The sequence below is a fragment of the Equus przewalskii genome, chromosome 3 (assembly GCF_037783145.1).
Source record: "Equus przewalskii isolate Varuska chromosome 3, EquPr2, whole genome shotgun sequence".
Lineage (NCBI taxonomy): Eukaryota > Metazoa > Chordata > Mammalia > Perissodactyla > Equidae > Equus > Equus przewalskii.
The window spans coordinates 57,210,026-57,232,029 of record NC_091833.1 but is presented as its reverse complement, the minus strand read 5'-3'; the positions used below and the strand labels follow the sequence as shown (position 1 = coordinate 57,232,029).

Genomic DNA, 22,004 nt, shown 5'->3' with positions numbered 1-22,004 from the left:
TGTCCATACTACCCAAAGCAATGTACAGATTCAATGCAATCCCTATCAGAATCCCAATGACATTCTCACGGAAATAGAGCAAAGAATACTAAAATTCATATGGGGCAATCAAAGACCCTGAATTGCTAAGGGAATCCTGAGAAAAAAGAACAAAGCTGGAGGTATCACAATCCCTGACTTCAAAATGTACTACAAAGCCATAGTGACCAAAATGACATGGTACTGGTACAAAAACAGGCACATGGATCAATGGTTCAGAACTGAAAGCCCAGAAAAAAACCACACATCTACGGACAGCTAATCTTTGACAAAGGAGCTAAGAACATACACTGGAGAAAAGACAGTCTCTTCAATAAATGGCCCTGGGAAAACTGGACAGCCACATGCAAAAGAATGAAGGTAGACCACTATCTCACACCGTACACAAAAATAAACTCAAAATGGATCAAAGACTTGAAGATACGTCCTGAAACTATAAAACTCCTAGAAGATAATATTGGTAGTACACTCTTTGACATTGAACTAAAAAGGATCTTTTCAAATACAGTGTCCTCTTAGACAAGGGAAACAAAAGAAAAAATAAACAAGTGGGAATTCATCAGACAAAGAGCTTCTGCCTCGCAAAAGAAACTAGGATCAAAACGAAGAGACAACCCACCAATTGGAAGAAAGTATTTGCAAATCATATATCTGACAAGGTGTTAATCTCCATAATATATAAGGAACTCACATAACTGAACAATAAGAAAGCAAACAACCCGATCAAAAAGTGGGCAGAGTAGGGGGCCGGCTTGGTGGCACAGGGGTTAAGTTCACACATTCCGTTTCTCGGCGGCCTGGGGTTCGTGGGTTCCGATCCTGGGTGCGAACATGGCACCGCTTGGCAAAAACCCATGCTGTGGTAGGTGTCCCATGTATAAAATGGAGGAAGATAGGCATTATTGTTAGCTCAGGGCCAGTCTTCCTCAGCAAAAAGAGGAAGATTGGCAGTAGTTAGCTCAGGGCTAATCTTCCTCAAAAAAAAAAAAAAAGTGGGCAGAGGAGATGAACAGACATTTTTCCAAAGAAGGTATACAGATGGCCAATAAACATATGAAAAGATGTTCAGCATCACTAATCATCAGGGAAATGCAAATCAGAACTACACTAAGATACCACCTTACGCCTGTTAAAATGGCTGTAATCACTAAGACTAAAAATAACAAATGTTGGAGAGGGTATAGAGAGAAGGGAACCCTCACACACTGCTGGTGGGAGTGCAAACTGGTGCAACCACTATGGAAAACAGTATGGAGATTCCTCAAAAAACTAAAAATAGAACTACCATATGACTCAGCTGTCCCACTACTGGGTATCTACCCAAACAACTTGAAATCAACAATCCAAAATAACATATGCACCCCTACGTTCATTGTAGCACTATTCACAATAGCCAAGACATGGAAGAAACCCAAGTGCCCATAGACCAATGATTGGATAAAGAAGATGTGATATATATATATATATATATATATATATATATATATATATATATACACACAGTGGAATACTACTCAGCCAGAAAAAAAGACAAATTCATCCCATTTGCAATCACATGGAAGGACGTAGAGGGAACTATGCTAAGCGAAATAAGCCAGTCTGAGAAAGACAAACCCCAGATGATTTCACTGATATGTGGCATATAAACAAACACGTGGACAAAGAAAACAGTTCAGTGGTTACCAGGGGAAGGGGGTTGGGGGGGCACAGGGGGTAAAGGGGAGCACTTATGTGGTGACAGTCAAGAAATAATGTACAACTGAAATCTCACATTGATGTAAACTATTATGAACTCAATAATAAAAAAATTTATCTGGGGTAATGCAGCTAGTAAGTGACAAACCCAGATCCCTGATTCCAAAGCCCTTCCTGTTTTCACTATTCGGTGCTGCTTGTTAGGGCAGCAGTGTTGTGAAGTGCCGCAGGAGTGCTGGTCTCATACAATCCAGTGTGAATGGTGCCTGCTGCCCTTGGGAACACAGCGGCCCTGAAAAAGAAGGAAGACTCCATCCTAGCTATGTGACCTGGGAAAGTCACTGTATAGTAGGAACCGTAAGACCATCTCTTGAGGACTGCATTGCACTCTTTTGTGAACCATAAGGGAGAACGTGAAAGAACTTTGCAAAAATCCAAAGGCAGATGGAAATCAGGAATGGTGACAAAGAGGCAGAATTCATATCAATCTCTTAACCTGTCATTGGACGATCAAGACAGATATTGTTGATCTTTATACTAGAGGTGTGTGCCGGTGCCAGCACCTGGAGAGTTTTAGTTAATAGAAGGCTGACTGATGGAGCTTTTGCCCCCCAGGTATTTCTGTGGAATGAAAGCCTCCAGGAGTGCCAGGCCGTCCAGCTCTATCCAGATTCTGTAGTTAAAGGTGGATGCTTGGAGGACAGCTGGAGAGGCTGTGCCTGACTGGAAGTCTGGCAAGCTGCTTAGTATCCTCCTAAAGAGGAAATGAAAAGATCCTATAGCATGGTCTGTCAGGGGTCTGCAGGAAATGGGAAAGATTGCCCTATTTGTTATATTTATTGGAGATATTATTATTTGTTTTATGCCGTGTGGAAGGAGGGCCAGAGCTATAATCTATTGATCATTTAGTTTTATGAAGTTCTCAAATGGGTGATCTGGTATTTTTCTGACAGAGAGGCTATGGTTCCTGAACACCAGTAATAAGATTGTCATGTCATTTTCTTCTCGTTGGTCTTTTTATTGCTTTTTATCTCTTTGCTGATATTACCTCTCCCCAACCTCACCTCCTGCCTTGCAACTGTCTTTTTTTTTTTTCACCCCTCAGGGCCATGTTTAGGGCCAGCTCAATTCATTTCATAGAATGTGCCCTATGCTTTAAGAGATTACTCATCTTTGCTTTTCATGTTTCATCCTGTGAAACAGTCTGCCCACTGCAGTCACTGTTGTAAAGTCTTCATAGTAAACACTGGCGTGTAACTTGGGAAGAAATAGGTCAGGGAAGCAGAGACCAAATGTTCATTTTGCAGCCACAGTGTGAGCAGATGGATAACAGAATGAGGTGGCTCTCTTTGTGGGCCTCGATTTTTTGTAAACTCTTCCAGAATCTCCTGGGAGTCATGCTCCTTCAAGATCCCTGAGAATTTTTAGCAGATGAACATTGAGGATGATGTCTTCCTGATATAAGACACCAAGGTCATTACCCTCCTTTCTGCTCTATTATCATACAGAGGCTGAATTTGATGAGATACATCCTTTCTCCCTCTTATCATCTAGGAATGCACAAAGAACACAAAATCTCTGGGAAACACTGCTAAACAGCTTGGCTCTTGACTGGTGATGAATGAGGGGCATTGCCCCTGGGTGGTCACCAGTGGCCACAACATGGATGAAACTCCATTTTGCCCTCATGCCAGGCAGTCAACCTGATAAGGTGGTTCCAAATCATTCATTGGCTGACTTTGCCTTTGCTCCCAAGGAACACAGAGTTAGAGAAGCTGTTAGAAAAACAAAACAAAAACAAAGAGTATACCTTTAAGGAATAGACTAGAATTCGTGCAAAGTCAGCAGAAAGATTAGCAATAGCAGGCATCCAGTGCCCAGGCTAGTGAAGAGTTAAGCTCTGAATGACTGTGGGAGGCTGGTGTTATGACTGGGGAACAACTGCCTAATGTCTTTCAACTGGACTGTTTAGCAAAGCTTCATTATGAATATAATTGTGTGCTTGTGCAGGCACACCACACAGAGGGAATGCTCACACTAAAGGTATGATGATATTGCCCGCTGCCATGCCAATTACTGGATATTAATGGCAGGATGGCATGCATATGCCGGAGCTGGGAAGCAGAAGGTTAATAGATGAACAGCACCAGAAGAGCCCATTTATCAGTTTCTATTTATCTCTCCTTGGGAGGTGGCAGGTTTACAGTAAATACCTTCTGTCCTCCTAATTTCCTAATGATGGGGATAATGATGGAGAATGGTGAAGTCATTAACTGGGACAGGCTCTGTGCATCACTCTGTCAACCACATCTCCCCAAGACCTGCAATGAGAAGTGATGGGCCCCAGCTGTTCACCAGAATCCGAGCCCCTCCTCCCATCCCCCCCTACCCTAAACTACAGGCTTGGGAAATAGCTCCCCAAATGAAGAGGATGGAGGCCCTAGGTGGAGGAGCACGAGAGAAGGAGAGCAAGGCTCTTGAGACAGGAGTCCAGCTTTTCGTCTACTCTCCCTCTGCTCAGAACTTGGAGGAAGCACTGTTGACATATGCTGGAATGTTCTCCAGGGATGCCAGAGCCACTATGAATTATATGTAGAAATGGATAATGAATCAGTAATTGAAGTGAGTGAGCTGGGGGAGGGCGGAGAAGCAGAGTTCACCAAATGTTCTTCTTTTCAAAAACCTGGAAAAATTGAAAATATATATAATTCATCTTCTCACCTCACCTCTAAATGGACTGGAGATAGTGGATGAAAATCTCTTTTGCAGAGGTAAAATTTTTTCTTTAAAATTCTGAAAGCAGACTAAAACAGCTTAGATTGATTAGCTTGGATGTACTTTTTTTCCATAATCGTGGTGATGAGGTGTCCATTCCATCTAATTGCTAACATAGAATCTTAGTTATTGCCTAGAAGTAACTTGGATTTGCCCCCATAATTTATAGAGCCCTTGAAAAACTATAAAGTTATTTTATATCTTTTTATTTGGGAAGCCCATTGGCTGTTTCTAGAATTTGCTCTCTATTAGTTGAGGCAAGCTGTTATTTTACCTGTATGTGTTGGGATTATTTTGCTAGCAAATAGTGGAGAACTACTTAGGCCAACAATAGCAAAATATGAAAGTGGATCCCAACAACATGTAGATATTTCAGGAGCAGGGACATAGGTGGGCCTCAAGAGTAGACTGATAAAATCGATATGAAAGTTGTTGGTACTCTCTTTCTCTTTCCTGTCTTGCTCTCTCTACCCACTTAATCCTTTTCTCTTTCTATAAATCTACTCTGTTCTCCTCATAACATAATATAGAAAATCGAGCATACCCAGTGCCCAGATTTGTATATTTCAGGTCCAGACCTTGAAGATAGACCAAATCAACAAATCCTAATCTGCCTCTCTCTCTCTCTTCCTGCCTTCCATTCCAGGGGTGCAACTCTCTTCCAGTTATTTTCCTGTATAGCCAGGGCATTGGAATCAGTCAGATGAACATGCGTACTGTGAGGATGGAGGGATGGGGAGTCACCAGAGAAAGAGAAATTATGAGCTTTTGAGACAACCTATAAGGTGCCCACTAGAGCTAACCCTCAGAGTATCACCTGGTGGTAGGAAACAGGGGAAGAGCACAGTGCTATCAAGATTTGTCTCATGGGAAATTCACTTCAACAACACTGAACGTTGAGAAGCACTCTTAGCATCAGACCTGATCAGTTCCCTGTTCTGTTGCTTATTAGCTATATGATCCCTTTCCACCTCTCTGTGACATCAGCTCTGTAACAGGGATGATAGCACTGCATCTGCTAAATGGAGAGTCATGGGGATTAAATGAGCTGATGTCTCTAAAGTGCTCAGTCAGCACCCCACATAGAGAAAGTTCCCTATGTGTATGGTGGCTATTACAGTTGTTGTCAGTATGAATTTTCCAAATTTGACACGTTTCTGTTCTCCAAAGGTGAATCAGTCATTTGTAGCAAACATCTGGTAGAACTGTATTTTCAGAAATGGCCATAGTGATATTTCTAGTCCTACATGCTCTTCCAGATCATGGTCACTCCCAAGAAGATGTGGAGTTATTTCTCTTCCTCTTAGATTTGGGTGGACTACCTCAGTGAACAGAATGCAGCAGAAGTGATGCTGAGCAATGCTAGATCATAAAATACAATATGGCTTCCACCCATAGCCAGCATCATGGGCATGTGACCTGTGCAGTTGCACAGGGCCCTGCACTCAGAAGGACCCCCTGCTTAGGTTAATGCTCTGTTGTTGCCATCTTGAAATTCTTAGTAATTTTTTAACAAAGAATCTATAGTTTCAATTATCACTGGGCCTCACAAATTGTGTTGCCAGTCCTGCTACCACATGGCTTTCCATCTCTTGGGATGCACACCTTGGTATCCCTAAACCGAAGTTTAAGAGACCAGCTATGCTTAATCCTTTTCTCTTTCTATAAATCTACTCTGTTCTCCTCACAAAAGCTTAGAGTCATAAATAAATACATATAATGTAAATAATACTAAATATAGCTATCATTTTTCAACATAATTCAACTTTTTTTGAGTGTTTACTATGTATTGGGTATTGCCATGGGTGCTGGAGAGCCAAAGGTAAATACGACAAATGTGGCCCCTGTCATCACGGAAGTTAGTTGGGTGTGGATAAGGAACAGTGAACAAACAGACACATTAGTGAATTTATAATTATAAATAATATTATGTGCACGGAAGAAAAAGAAATCATTGGGGAACCAACTGAGAGAGAACATTCAGGAAGGGCTCTTTAAGGAGACACATTTAGCTGAGACACGAAGACTGAAAGGAGCCAATCACGTGAACGCTGAGACAAGAGTGTGCAAGGACCCTGAGATCAGAATGGACTTTGCATTTTGGCTCAATGCCATGGGCTTTGTTAAGGGAGTCTTTTTGTCATTGGTGGGAAGGTTGGATATGAAGGCCTAGGAAAAGATCAAGAAAACTTGAGGAAATTTATCTTTTCAAGAAAATAAAGCATAGCACTTTTCTTTTATTATTGCCAGGCTCTCCTTTTCCTCTGTTTTCCCCTCTTAATATTTTTACCTCTGTGATCTATGAGACTTCTAGTAGAAGGAATTTTTTAAAAAACATAATATGAATACTAAAAAAAACACTTCTTTTGGGTAAATACAAGAAAAATATTATTGACTAATTGAGATTATTCTGATGGAATATTTAAATAGTATAGCATTGACTGAAACCTAAGGTGTGAAACATCCTTTTAAAGTTGGTTCATTCATTCAACCAATAAATATCTGTTATGTTCCTATGTGGCTAGTATAATGCTTGGCACTGGAAACAGTCTGTACTCTTGGTATATAATATCTAGATATTTACAATCTAGAATCTAGACTGTAGATAAAATATGAGCAAGTAAACAAGCAGTAATTATGTAGTTATATAGTAAAAGCCATGAAGGGTGAGGTACAGGTACTGAAGCATCTGATATGGATGTGGGATGAAATCAGGGATTATTTTAATGTGAACATAGCACCTCTGTTGGATAAGGTGACATAGATATTATAATTTTAGTGAAAATGTTACTATCCATTCATAGATTATTTACTTGTGGCTTATCCATGATCAAAATTTTTTTTTTTTTTAAAGATTTTATTTTTTCCTTTTTCTCCCCAAAGCCCCCCAGTACATAGTTGTATATTCTTCGTTGTGCGTCCTTCTAGTTGTGGCATATGGGACGCTGCCTCAGCGTGGTTTGATGAGCAGTGCCATGTCCGCGCCCAGGATTCGAACCAACGAAACACTGGGCCGCCTGCAGCGGAGCGCGCGAACTTAACCACTCGGCCACGGGGCCAGCCCCCATGATCAACATTTAATCTTAGATTTCTTCTCTCCTCCTTCTGGGATGTGTATTTAGTAATACTTAGCAAATGATGATTAAGTGAATTACAAAAAAATAATACAAATAACATTTTGTTGATCTGCTCTTTGGAGATCCTATGTGGGAAAGTGCCTAGGACAAAGTCAAGTAAGTATGCATTAATTATTAGTTTCCTTATTTATTTCTACTCTTTTCTCTTTACAGGTGTAGAAAGTTGATCAGGTTCAGAAACTTAGGACACTGAGAAGAATATGAACACTACTAAAAATATAAAGTAATAAAATTGGCAGAAAAAGGTATGAAATCAGGAGCTTGGCAGTTGTGCCTTGAATTTAAATTCCTTCATTCTGAGTCACAATCTGTAGTTTTATCACCTAAACATTGGAAAAGAGGTGTCAATGATTTCATGACTGCTCTATAGAATATAAAATGAAATAAATTAGTGGGAAAATGCTATCTCTTAATAATACAAATTTCCCTCAGAAGATCCATTTCCTGACATTGGAACAACTTCCTTGAATCATTCTTAAAACTAGCTTTTTAAAAAAAAAATTACTGACTCCTAGTTGTGTTGCAAAACTACGTATTAACCTATTTTAGGAAAATAAAAAGAAATTTTATCTTTGAATACATTTGGCAGTTTAATTAAATGCTTTAAACACTTCCTTACAGAGGCCAAGAAGCTATTTATTTTGTGGATTTTTTTTCAAGTCTCTGGTTGTCTGCGCAGAGGAGCTTTATTTAAACACATGATGAAAATGAACAACACTCAAAGCTTATTTCAAGAATGTTTCCTTGACAGCTTCTCCATCTACACAGGGATTCTCAACTCTGGTGGGGACAAAGGTTATTAGAATTACCTGTGGCAGCTTTTTCCAGCTATCCATGTCCTTTGCCCTACCCTAGATTTAGAAGCATTGATAGACACTAGTGAAGAGTGACCCCTGGCTCTTCTAGCCTCTCCCAAAGACCCTTTCTTTAACTTCAGGATGAAAGACTAGAAACTGTCTCCATGTGAATGCTTCTCTGATATTCCTAAATAGTGATAAGGGCATGAGTTCTGAATCAGACTGCTGGCCTCGTCTCCAGATGCAGGTTATCACTTAGCAGCATTACAATCTTAGTTAAGTGATGAAGGAGATGCTGTGATGGACTACACAGATCCTCCTTTGGAAATGAGGGACTGCTGCCTCGAGAAAGTCTTCTGGCAGGCAGCTCTCAGAAATAAAAAGGCTCAGAGAAGTGTGCATAGTAGAGTAGATATATTATTTAAGACTGGAAAACCCACCAGAAGACTGTGTCCCATGGGAGAGACTGATGATATACTAATGAGATAGGTACCAGCATCACTTAGAAGTTCAGTTGTGGCTGCCCTCTGTAGCACAGGGCTGAAGGAGATGCCTTTGTGAACTGGGCTGACTAATAGCGTTGGAAATAATAGGATTCCAAAACAATGAGGCTATGTAGTAGCTCATAATCATCAGAAATTGAAAGGATATAATGTCAAAGTTAAAGGATGCCTGAAGGCTGCCAACTGACTTAATCCAGCAGCTGGGGCAACAAGTCCTTGTTTGAAGAGGATCTAAGAGCTATCTCCATGTTGACCACAGTGTCCATAAGGGCAGAATAAGTGGACAGTTAACAAGTGTATTACTTAATTTATATAATCAAAAGATGGGAATGTATACCCAAGAGGCTGAGGGCAGTTACCTCAATAAAAAGGTGCAATACTTTGCCCAGTTTCTAGACCTGAGCCCATTTACAGACCCAGAATGCATGTACTGAAGGAGATGCTGTATCCCCAGAGGGAGGCATGGTAATCATTCCCCCAGTCCTTCTTAAAAGAGACTCGTGGCAGTTTACTCAAGTAACTCTATCCTAGGTAAATGGGAGTATCTAGACATCTTAATGACTGTTGCCCACAAGGTTTGAGTTGACACTGATACCTGGAAACTGGAAGCATCATTGTAAGCCAACTGTTAGAGCAACTATTGTGAGCCAGAAACTTGAGAGGCAGAGGAGTGACATAATATGATTTATATTTTTAAAAGATCACTCTCTTTGGTGTTAAGACCAGATCCTAAGGGTAAAAGACTGAAAGTAAGGCAAGGAGGGTGTTTCAATAATCCAAGTGAGAGATTACTATGGCTTGGATCATGGTGGCAACTGTGGAGGTGGTGAGAAGTGGTCAGATTCTACATGTGGAGGGTAGAGCCATTAGAATTTGTGGACAGATTGGATGTGGGGTAGAGAGAAAGAGGAATCAAACATGACTCCCAAGTTCTCCCCATTTGGCCTTCATGCTCCACACTGATTTAGAAGGTTTCAGGATAATTTAGGAAACATTTTCAGGTACTCTGGTGAAGTAATAGAAGACTTTCTGGCACATACTTGTGAAGAACTTTTAAAAGAGGGAGGAGTTGAAAGTCTAATATTTTCACTCCTTGGGGGAAGAGTCGTATTATAATAAGCACTCCTTCCCAAATGCCAAGGATGGGACATCTATTAATATCACTTGTTCAGACCATATCTCTAAGTGTTGATGGATCTAAGCATATGGGCTAGTGGAAGCACAGTAATTGTGGTGGTTAATTTTCTGTGTCAACTTTACTGGGCTAAGGGATGCCCACATAGCTGGAAAAACATTATTTTTAGGCGAGTCTGTGAGGGTGTTTCCAGAAGAGATTAACATTCTAATTGGTCTACTGAGCAAAGGAGATCACCCTCACCAATGTGATCTCACCATGATCCAATCTGTTGAGGGCCCAAATAGAACAAAAAAGGCAGAAAAAGGGCTCATTTGCTTTCCTTGCTTGAGCTGGGACGTCTGCCTTCTCCTGCCCTCGGACATCAGTTTTCCTGGTTCTTGAGCCTTTGGACTCTGAATTACACCACTGGCTTTACTGGTTCTCCAGCTTGCAGACAACAAATTTTGGGACTTCTCAACCTCTATAATCAAATAATAAATCTCTTTCTCTATCTATCTATCTATCTATCTATCTATCTATCTATCTATCTATCTGTCTTGTCTATCTCCTGTGGTTCTGTTTCTCTGGAGAACCCTGACTAACACAGTCATCAACTTCATTACTAGTTGATATTTATTAAATTTTTATTGGGAAGTGGTATTCAATTAATTATTTAGGAAGGATATTTAAAAGTATGTGCAAAAGCAAACCAAACAAAAAAACACCGTAGCTTGCTCCTAATTCCTAATACTGAAAACAATAAATCAGAATGAGTTGGGCAGTTTCATAATAATCATAGAGAAATAAAGTAGTAATTATAGCGTAATTATAGTACTAGTAGGTTTGAAAGGGACATTAGAGGCAATCTTGTTCAACCCTTATCTTATAGTTAAGAAAGTTGAGGCACAGAGAGTTGAAATAACTCAAGTTTGGCAGGACTTCAACCAGAATGGCTGTCTCTTGACTCCACACTTCATTCCTCTCCATCCACAAGACCACGCTTCCTGCTCTCTTAGCTCACAGAATATAGTAAAGCTACACCAATATGGAAACTTTAGCAATCCAAGATAGAAATACTTTTGTGGGTGAAAAGAAAAGGAGATTTTGAAGTTAGTTTTTTTATTTTTCCCAATAAGAGACAGAACAATGTATTGTATTTTTGGTTGGTATAATTATATGAGCCTAAGGCTTAGATGAAAAGGCATGGTGAAAGATTTGTGAGAAGAATGGAACAAGAAGTATGAGGAGTACAGCTGACATTGATATGCTGCAGTGCCAGTCTCCAGTGATTCAGTCCACTAGGTATTGAACTGGACTCTCTAGTGATACTCCTTGTTGGTATCACATTTTGTAATCTCTCTGGGAGATGGAGAAACAAGTATGAGGTATACTGAAACTGGATAAGCTTATCTGTCTTGTTCATTATTTCATCTCTAAGACATAGAACAGTGCCTGGTACATAGTAGATGTTCAATAAGTACTAGCTTAATAAACTACTCATGATATGATTAAGAACCCAGACAAATACAGCAGAAAATAAAGTCTCTAGGAGTTTGGAAAGGAGCAATCGCTGTAGTCTGCAATTATTCGAGAATGTCACAGAAAATGAGAGCTTGAGGTAGTCAAGAGGAATGAGACAACTGAGAATACAGAGGAAGAAGGAGAAGGTATCCAAGTGGGGGAGGGTAAAAAGGCAGGAGGGAAGGGAGCCTAGAGAGAGGCAAGGAGGTGGGCATTGGTGAGTTCTGAGGACAATGAGAACATAAACTTACTTAAGCTTTATTTACTTTTACCAGCTGTGTTACTTATAAGGTCAAGTGAGATATTTTCAGGGCCTTGATGTCTAGGCTGGCCCCTGAGCTAGAAAGAGCCATTGAAGTTTAGGAGGTCGGGAATGACAGTGATGCCCTTGAGCTACTCTGGAGGGGTCTCCTAGGGCCACAGCTCTTAGAGGAGATGGGAGGGTAAGGGAAGCCTTGGAGAAGTAGGGGGAGGGAGACCCCTATCCACTAGTCTCTCTGGCCGGCCCTGGGCTCTTGTGCTGCCCACCTTTTACCAGCTCTGATTCCTTCTCAGCATTTAGGCGCCGAAAGCTTATGTGAAGAACAATCTCTTTAGAAATTAAGGGAACCTCTCATGATCATTGTGAATTAGATAGAACAGGATTTTGAGATAAAATGATCAGGTTTTAAAGAAAAGTTAGTTGAAATTTTTTCAAAGAAGATGGGGCAATTTTTCTGATAATTAGACATTCTGAAACTATTGGTGTCTGCTTACATGTTTATTAAACGCAACACGTTCTTGAAGCTAAGGTGTTTGTTAGAAGGGTGAAAGGAGGGGGGGAAACAGTTTTCTAATGCTATTCCTACACTACCTGGGGCTCCACGTCTTTGAGAGCCCAGGTGAGGATCCTATGTTGTGGATCACTGGGAACAATTTGAAGTCTCAGGGAGAGAGTATGAAGGTTGTTCCCTGCTGTGGTTCTTTCTCCTTACAGTTTCCCAGCCACTGCTACAGAGAGACCAGAGAAAGCAATGAAAATGTCTGTATCTAAAAACTCCAGCCTGCTTTAGAAGCAAAATTACCATGACGGCGTTACATCTGGATGCATCAGCTCATTTAGCAGTTGCCTCCTTAGCTTTGAAACATCAAGTATGACATAAATCAAGATGTACATTAACAAAGATGGTATAAAACATCTGTGGATTCTAAATAAGGAAAAAATCACATTAGTCACCATGCGAACAATGTGTGTGATAATTTCCATAAAAGCAGAAGGTATCCAGGAACTCAAACAGACAAAAGAGCTGAAATAGACTGTTAGCCCAATGCGAATAACGTACCAAAGGAACTAACTGCTGTCTCTCTCTTTTTTTTTCCTGAACAAGTAAGGAATATTTAAACAAATAGAATGATTCCATTTCTTTAAATTAAGACAGATTCTTCTTGAAGGAAAGGGAAAATCATTTCTTCTTGGAGCGCATCATCGCTGGCAGGTGACCCTCTGGTGTGTCTGAGAAGTCATACGCTGCCCGTGTGGGTTTGCTGGAACAGTTTCCTGCTGAATGCTGGACACAAATTCTGCCTCTAAAATTCTTGACTACGGTCAGTCTTGAAGAGAGGTGAGCCCCGAATACCCCATACCCAAAGTCAAGGGCATTCTTATCTCAGGCGTGGTCCTTGCAAATACTTTTTGGCATCAAATAGCTTATGTGCCCAATTACATAATGTTCTCAATGGATATATTTCTACCAGCAGCAAAAAAGAGCCAAAGATGGTTGATTGTGTGCATTACGAGGCAGTAAGAGAAATTCCCAAGTTACGCCCTTTCCTCTTCCCTGGATAATGACATCTGACATTAACTAAGTAGCCTTCAAAAGCACAGATGCAGAGAGTTGTGGGGATAAGAGTCAGGTCTCCTTCTTCCTTTGTCCTTAAAAATCATAAAACTTTTTATTTCAACAGCCGTTTTACCTGAAGTGAGCAGTTTGTTTCATCTGTAATTTGTGCTGGATAACAATGAGAATGATGTTTTCATTATTCGTAGTGTATCAGTCTGTTCCTTTCCTTGCCCCTATTAACAATAAAAACCCATGCAGTTTTCAGCCATTATCATTTTTCTCCTGATAAACCATCTGTGACATGGAGACCTTGAAGCTGGGAGTTCTGGCCACAATGCTCAATAGACTGTGCACGCAGCTTTTTCAGAGGTAACTGCTGTAAAAAATCAGCTCCACCGTTATTCCTCTCTCTTATGATTTTTCCCTCGCTCCTTTTTATATATCGAATGTAATGTGAGTTCACATGAATTCAGCCAACAGCGTTTTGCCTGACAATAGAAACTACATCTAAGGCTCTTACTGGGGCTAGAGTTGTCCTTTCCCCTAATTCCAGCTGCTCCTGCTGCTGTCTCTGATCGAGGAGCTAGAAGGAAAATATCCTCACCACAGAGCTACTTTGCCCATCTTTTATGGAGTCTTTCCTTTCCAGGGTTCAGGAGCCATCTGCCTTTTGGACAGACAAGGTCCATGTGAACTGACCTTGCCACAAGTAAAATGAAAAGGAATCAAATGACAAAGTTGTCTCCACCAACTGGTTTCATTAAAAAATAAGCACACGTAGCTCTCCAGAGCCTGCTGGTTTTGACCTCAAGTCTTTGTGAAGCTGCAGTGATATTACGTGATAAAATGGAGATAAGCTCTAAAAATCAGATATAAAAGTAGATCTAAAATAGATGCTAATGGATCAGTTTTTGTGTTTGTGCATGTATTAGGGTTCTCCAGAGAAACAGAACCAATGGAATGTGTATATGTATATGGAGAGATTTATTTTAAGGGTTTGACATACATGATTATGAAAGCTTGGCAAGTCCAAAATCTGTTGGGGAGGCTGGCAGACTGGAGACTCAGGAAAGAGTTGCAGTTTGAGTCCAAAGGCAGTCTGCTGGCAGAATTCTTTCTTTCTAGGGAGAGGTCAGGATTGTTCTATAAGGCCGTCATGGGGCCGGCCCCCAGTGGCACAGAGGTTAAGTTCGCACGTTTCGTTTTGGTGGCCTGGGGTGCGCCATTCAGATCCTGGGTGCAGGCATGGCACCACTTGGCAAGCCATGCTGTGGCAGGCGTCCCACATATAAAGTAGAGGAAGATGGGCACGGATGTTAGCTCAGGGCCAGTCTTCCTCAGCAAAAAGAGGATTGGCAGCAGATGTTAGCTCAGGGCTAGTCTTCTTCTTCTTCAAAACAAAAGGCCTTCAACTGATTGGACGGTGCCCACCCACATTCTGGAGAGTAATCTGCTTGATTCAAAATACATCATTTTAAATGTTCATCTTATCCAAAATACCTTCACAGAAACATCCAGAATAATGTTTGACCAAATATTTGGATACTGTGGCACAGCCAAGTTCACACATAAAATTAGCCATCACAGTGCACATATTAATGTTATGTAAACAATACCCATAATTAGATATCATTTGGGAAGCTTCCAAAATCTCCAAAAGTCATCTGGGCAGGCCAATGCTATTATTTTTCCATAAATATCCCGAGGACAAAAGATTACATTTTTTATTTTAGTTATGGACTGTTATTGTACACATATGATCAGGAAGTTCATATGATCAGGAAGTTCTCTGTTGAGTCTACCCTAGGTTGTGGTACCCGGTATTCTATTGTTCTCTCAGGGAGTCTTCCTATATTAATGGACATCTGTACGGTCCATTATATAGTCACTTAAGTAGTAATTTTATTTTTTTTAAAGATTGGCACCTGAGCTAACAATTGTTGCCAATCTTTTTTTCTGCTTTTTCTCCCCAAATCCCCCCAGTACATAGTTGTATACTTTTAGTTGTGGGTCCTTCTAGTTGTGGCATGTGGAACGCTGCCTCAGCGTGGCCTAACCAGTAGTGCCATGTCCGCACCCAGGATCCGAACCAGTGAAACCCTGGGCCACCGAAGCAGAGTGTGTGAACTTAACCACTCGGCCACGGGGCTGGCCCTTAAGTAGTAATTTTAATCTCTATCCTCAAGTAAGAAATTAAGTTGTTGCATCAAAGATACACCTTATTTTAATTTTTTTGAATTATAAAATATGAACACTGTATATGTATGTATATGTGTGTGCGTGTATAAATTTTTATTTTTTACCAAGTCATTGAGTGTTTATAATTGGAAGAAACTTTGTCTTCAGCTCATAATGCTTTGGGAGTGGATCACATTTTATCTTTTTGGTTGAATTTTATTTTTCTTGTGAGAGTATCTGAACCAAAGATAGAACTTGGTCCAGAAGAGGGCATCTCACCTGTTACCTCCTGAGCCCCTCCTCTGTTCTCTTCTTTCTTAACTGAGCTGTAGGACCCTCTCCCTTTTCTACTTTACCTCAAAAGAAGAATGACACAAACATGAAAAGAAATACCAAGCTGAAGAAGGAAATGTGCATTTTAGGGGAAGGAAATGTCCTTTTATACATAAATTGAAAATGGAGGCTCAGTGCTCTACTGTTCTTAGAGAGTGGACAGGCATAAGCTCACTTGAGGAGTGCAATTAATATTAATAGTATGAAAACGAAGTTAACATAATTGTTTCTCTTAAGTGGGTTTGTATCAAGTTTAATTCTGTTTTGTATCCCATGAGACTTTTATATTTTTAGTAATAATAAGAATAGGTCAGATTATCCTGTAGAAAGTTGAGTTTAGGATGTATCTTCCTGGTAGTAAATTGTTCCTTTGAAGTAAATTATCTCTTATAGGCAGTTTAGGTTCCTGGGAAAAATAATTTCCCTCAAATGAGATAAGAGGCAAAGGTTATTACTTGCCTCATTCTACTTGGGACCAGGTTCATAATAACTATGCTAATAACCAGATAAAACATTACAGAGATGTAGACATTAGTATCATGGGGGGAGGATTAATAACTTTTGGATCTAGTCTGATCCGATTGTTCTTATTGATGGAAGATGTTCTCAGCATCTGAGTTGAACAGGAAAAGTAAAACTGAGCAAAACTAGAGACAAATGAATCAACACGTATTTGGAACAATAATATTTAGAAATATTTCTAATTTAAAGTTTATAATGAATTTTAAATCTCGTTTGCTAGCTGCCATGGCCCAGAAATTTGACTATAGTCAAAACCTGTTTTATTCTTAGTTTTGTCCCTATTTAATGGTTAGGCATGTCTTTGAATCAAGAACATTTTTCACTTGCAAAATGGATGAAATGAATCTGATATATGTATTAGGAAACTGGCAAATACTATTTATCAATTGTGTAGTTTGGGAAAACATATGATACCGATGTTAAATTCAGAATATTTAACTTCTTCACAGAATATAAGTATTACTAAGTCAGTATTACTATTGGATATTTTCAAATGTTCATTTTACTAATTTGATATAAGGCCTAGAGAATAGTTCAGAGGATGTCCTATCTCCATTATTCTGGAGAAGTATATTAAGAAGGGTAATCATAGGTCATGGAGAGCGCCTATTCATCCAACAAATATTTATTGAGTGCTTACCATGTGCTTTATGTGCTGTGCTAGGTACGGGGTGCATTGTGTACAGCAGAGGCATGGTCCCTGTCTCATGGGACTTCAAGTTTAGTGGGGAAGATGCACAATAAACACACACACACATACGCATAGCTTTGTGATGAGTGCCACAAAACAAAAGAACTGAGTGCTAAGAGAGAATAACTTTGGTGGTAGTTGGTTGATGGAGGTCTGCTTTAGACTAGACGGTCAGAAGGATTTCTCTGATTGGATGTTCAGGCTAGAGTGTGAAGGATAAGGAGCCTGCCGTGCACAGAATGAAAGCAAGCATTCCAGGAAGAAAGCAGAGCCTGCGTGAAGGCCCTAAGGCAGAAAGGGCTTGGGGGATTCCTGAAATTGAAAGAAGGCCCATGGACTGGAGCCTAGAGAGCAAGAGGGATAGTCAGGGCTGGGCGGGAGACGGGGGAAGAGTTGGGGCTGCAGTGTTCAGATTGTCACAACCATTGCAGGCGCTGGGCTCTTACTCTAAATGCAGATGGAATTCACTGACAGATTTTATACTGAGGTAAGGACGATATGATCATTCAAACAAGTTTGAAAACTCTTGATATTTATTTCATGGTTTTAAAAGTATAGGATTTTGATATTTTTTCACATGTAATCTTCCATATTCTTGGGTTTTTTGTTTGTTTTTTGCTTTCAAGTCATTTTCAGTAGAGAAGTAGCAGTCATCTATAATAATTACTTAGAAGAGAGGGAAATTCTGCCGCTTGACATTGGGAAAGTTGTTTAACCCCTCTTCCAAGCCAGAACTCTGAAGGTTAAAAATAAAATATGGTAAAGTAATTTTAAGGAAGTGATCCAAGAATATTTGTTTTGAAGTGTGTTTCCATTTTATCGTGTTACTGACTGCATTCTTTCTAAAGCTCTGGGCAGGGGTGTTGTTCTCCAGAGGTAGTCCACAAACGTATACAGTGGTTTGCAAATACCATTTCAGCAGAGCTGTTGTCTACTCTTCCCTGTTTGACCTCACAATGGTCTAAATCCTTTCGACCCTCTTGCGTAAGGCAGGAGAATGGGGGAAAATACTGAGGTTGTCATGATAAAACAGTCCTTCCTCGGGAAACGGAAGGAAACATTTCTTTGGTTCAGTACCAGTCAGAAACCCAGGGCAAATGCAATCACAGGAGCATACCACAAAGGGTGATGAGAGTATTTCATGGTGATTTTGAGTGTGTATATGTTCTTTAAATTGTTGAAGATGAAAGAATGGAATTTATTGCTTCAGGTGAAAGAATAAAATTACAAAACTCTATTCTTGAAAAAAAAACCGAGGTGTGTTACAGTAATAAAAGGAATTATAATTATAAAATATGATAAGAGAATATATATGGACCACGTATGTTTTCTCTAAAAGTGCAAAATATTTATGAGTTCAGAAATTTATAGTTTATGTAACCTGTTTTCCCTCATATTATAAGTGGGTGAAGTCAGAATTCTTTTCTGCTTGCCTGGAATGTATTCCTACTTGCTGTGGACGTTGTGCGTTTGAGGCCGGATTCTGTCTGTGACGACCTGTGCCCCCTGCTCTGGTCATCAGTTTTCTCCTCCGTAAAAGCAAAGATGAGGTGGCTGGAGAGGTGCCTGCCGGGGCTCACATCCGGGATATTCCTGCTGTCTGCGCGCTTGCCCAGAGTGGGGTGCGTGGCTGGTGCAGCCCGGGCACTGCTGTCTAGCCGCTGGTGGACTCTGTGCCCTTGCCTGGAAGGTTTGGAGAAGAAAATTAAGTCCAGTTTGAGAGATTCTCCTTCACTCTTTAGAAAGTTCCAGGAAGAAATTACACACGCTGTGGTCATGATTGACTAGGGTGAACAGGAAGGAGACTGAAAGACCGTAAGGTGGTTTCCATTAAGGAAGAATTTTACTCCAGGGGCACATTATAGTTAAGTTTCTTAGTTAACAGTCGTGTAGTTTATTAGTCTCTGACCTTGTGCTGCTGACTTGAAGCTATGTCACTTGCGCCTGATTCTGTGTCCTCTTGTTTTGCCTGCTTTTGAAAGAAGAAATAGGTTAAAACACTTAACTTAGGACGATACTGCTTTTACACTAAAACCTAGAGTTGAAGTTAGTGTGTGAGACGTTTGGCCACTTCAATCTGTGCCTAGCATAGGACTGATTTTCTAAAATGTGGTTCTTTTGTTAAGGCTCATCTGCCGATACTCTCATAATTTTGCCACATACCCCAGATAAAGCCCCTGAATGGGAATACTTAGACATGTCTTCAGTGAAGTCATTTCAGGTATTCTCTGAAATAATCCTTTCAGAAATTCCATGAGCTAGATAATATCCCAATTTTAGAGACAAAACCAAGGATCAGAGAAATTAAATGACGTATCCAGAGTCACAAGTGATAACTACTGGGACAGAAAGTGTCCTACTGGTGAAGGAGGTGAGCAATCACGGACCTATTGGTTTTTCCCTTGCTTCGCCAGCATACTAAATTCATCATTTCTGCAGTATTAAATATGAGAATAATGAGGGCACAATCAGAATAGCAGCATAAATGTTTATTTTTAAGGTATTAAAAAATCTCTGTCACATATTCATGGCAACAATTAAGCTCCTGGTAAGGCCAAAGGGTGAGAATGTTTAAATGAGTCTTTTTCCGCCATCCATTATCAACTTGGAAAATCAATACTAATAGGGGAGCACAAGAGCAATGACTAAGTTCCTTACTCGTGATCAGAAAATGAAACACATCTACCATGTTAGTGTCACTTTCAATTTATGGTGACATTTACTGAAAATACTCTGCAATATTTCGGAAAGTTAAAAGAGAGATGGCTCCCCAATTAACCAGAGGATCAAAGAGGCAAGATTAGGGAGGGAAGTGTTCTCTATTTTTTTTTTTTTTTTAAGAAGCAAAATGTTTGGAAAGGTCAGGCTTTGAGTGAGCTAACCTCTACCACTTTTAGTAGTCAGGTTGACTAATGAGCACTTCACTCATCATTCTAATGGATGAATTTATGCCGAGAAAGAATAATAAAGTGCTTTTCAATAACTGGTGCCAATAGCAGCTCTGTAGACAGAAGATAAATATTTTATCTATTATATGCTTAACTGCCTAAAAATTCCTAGAGCTAAGGATAAACCTTGATTTTATTCTATAATACTTTAATTAAATGCTTTGGACTCACTCATTTAGCCAATCATGGAACAAATATTTATTGAGCTTCTACTATATGCCAGCCCTTTTCTAGACTCTCTGGAAACAGTGGGGTACAAAGTCCCTGACCCCACGGAGCTTTTATTCCAGGATGTCTTTACAGGAATTATCTAGGTGTAGGTAAGAAATGAACTTTTCTGGCATCCAAGTCTAGTTCTTGTGGCTGTAACATTTTCCCTCTCTGAACATAGAGAATGTATTAAAGCCACTGCATGGACGCCAGCACCATCTCCAGCACCGTGAGTCCTCTCTATGTGAAGAAAACTAATAGCTGTGAAACTTTACATCTCAAGCTAGTTGCTAGGGTGTGTAATAGAACTTCTACTCTGTCCCTCACTTTCTCCTTGTGTGTTATGTCACCTTGGGGAAAAACAGTTCCTGTTTTGGCTTTGCGTGCAATTACAGGGACCTAAGATGGAAGAAAACTTCTTTGTGGAAGGACACTATCTAAACTTTAATGTTTTTAAATGCTTGCTATTCAGGTGGTAAGTAAAATTTAGTTAGAAATAATGGGGCCTAAAAAGACACAGTAGTAATAACTGCCATTTCTCAGTGACTTCTGTGGAACATTAATGTCTCATACTAGGTGAGAGGATTTTGTGGCCAAATAAGTTGGGAAACTCAAACTGAAGGCTTCTGCCGGGAGATTTATTTTGCACATTAATATATGGACACTTGAAGAAGTCCTAAAACTGAGAAAACTTTTTAACCCAGTAACTTTCAGACTATTTGGCCACGGAAATATTTTTATGTTTCACTAATTAACATTTTGGGAGAAACTCTTCCTTAATAAAACTTGAACTCTTGACCATTGCAGAAGGAGGATTCTCTCAAGATTCCTCTCGGATGCTGCCCTGTTACATGTTCTAATACCCTGAAGAAGTGTGTAAGTATGATATTGCCTACCTCTGTTGTTGGCAACTGGCTTTTATTCTACTATGACTGCCATCTTTTTTGGTCCATGCAAATACGAATCTATTCAGCCTCCCTTACCTACTGAACCATTCGTTTTCTTCTTCCTTAAGTAAAATAGGATCCTTTCTATCCTACTGAGTTCCAGCTTTTTTGCAGTATCCTTGTTCCTCTAGAATTCCAAGGTTTTTAAAAATTTCTCATCGTGGTAATGTAATATTTGCGATTTCTGGTTTTCCTCAGAAAATAATTTTAAGTGAGAATTAAGGTGTGTCAGCTGCTGAGTGTTGTCTATCACCGTTTAAAATCTGCCCTACCTGGAAAACAACATTTGTTTATAAGCATCCCAAATACTGGCTTTCACATTCTCTATGTCATCTGTGTTTCTATTAAGAGCCAGATAAGATGGAGATGGCTTCTGTCTTTTATTTAAAAACCTGCTGCATTTTTAACAATCAAAACAGCCAAAGGCCACGTCATCTGGTACATAATGTCTGCAGAACACTAACCAAATAGGAAGTGAAATATTGCAACTTATTTTGATGAAGTCCATATTGTATTAAGATAAATGCTAATTTTAAGGTAATCCTGTAGTGATTTCCCCAAATAGTAGGTAAAGATTGAGGAAACAACGCCCCCTTTTTTTTTTTGAGGAAGATTAGCCCTGAGCTAACATCCACCACCAATCCTCCTCTTTTTCTGAGGAAGACTGGCCCTGAGCTAACATCTGTGCCCATCTTCCTCTGCTTTATATGTGGGGTGCCTGCCACAGCATGGCTTGCCAAGCAGTGTATAGGTCTGCACCCAGAATCCTAC

At 40.0% G+C, this 22,004-nt stretch overlaps 1 long non-coding RNA gene across 3 annotated transcripts in view; it reads left to right on the top strand.

The window, feature by feature from the left end:
- LOC139082292 (uncharacterized) overlaps positions 1-22,004 on the top strand; it is a 312,080-nt gene that overhangs the window by 202,684 nt on the left and 87,392 nt on the right. The window contains exons 8-9 of one of the 3 annotated variants that reach the window (XR_011538145.1): positions 7,800-7,891; positions 12,561-13,185. This is a non-coding gene — a long non-coding RNA (uncharacterized lncRNA). Of the gene's footprint in view, positions 1-7,799; positions 7,892-12,560; positions 13,604-22,004 lie in introns of those variants that run through there. The other 2 variants (XR_011538143.1, XR_011538144.1) reach the window with 2 other exon arrangements.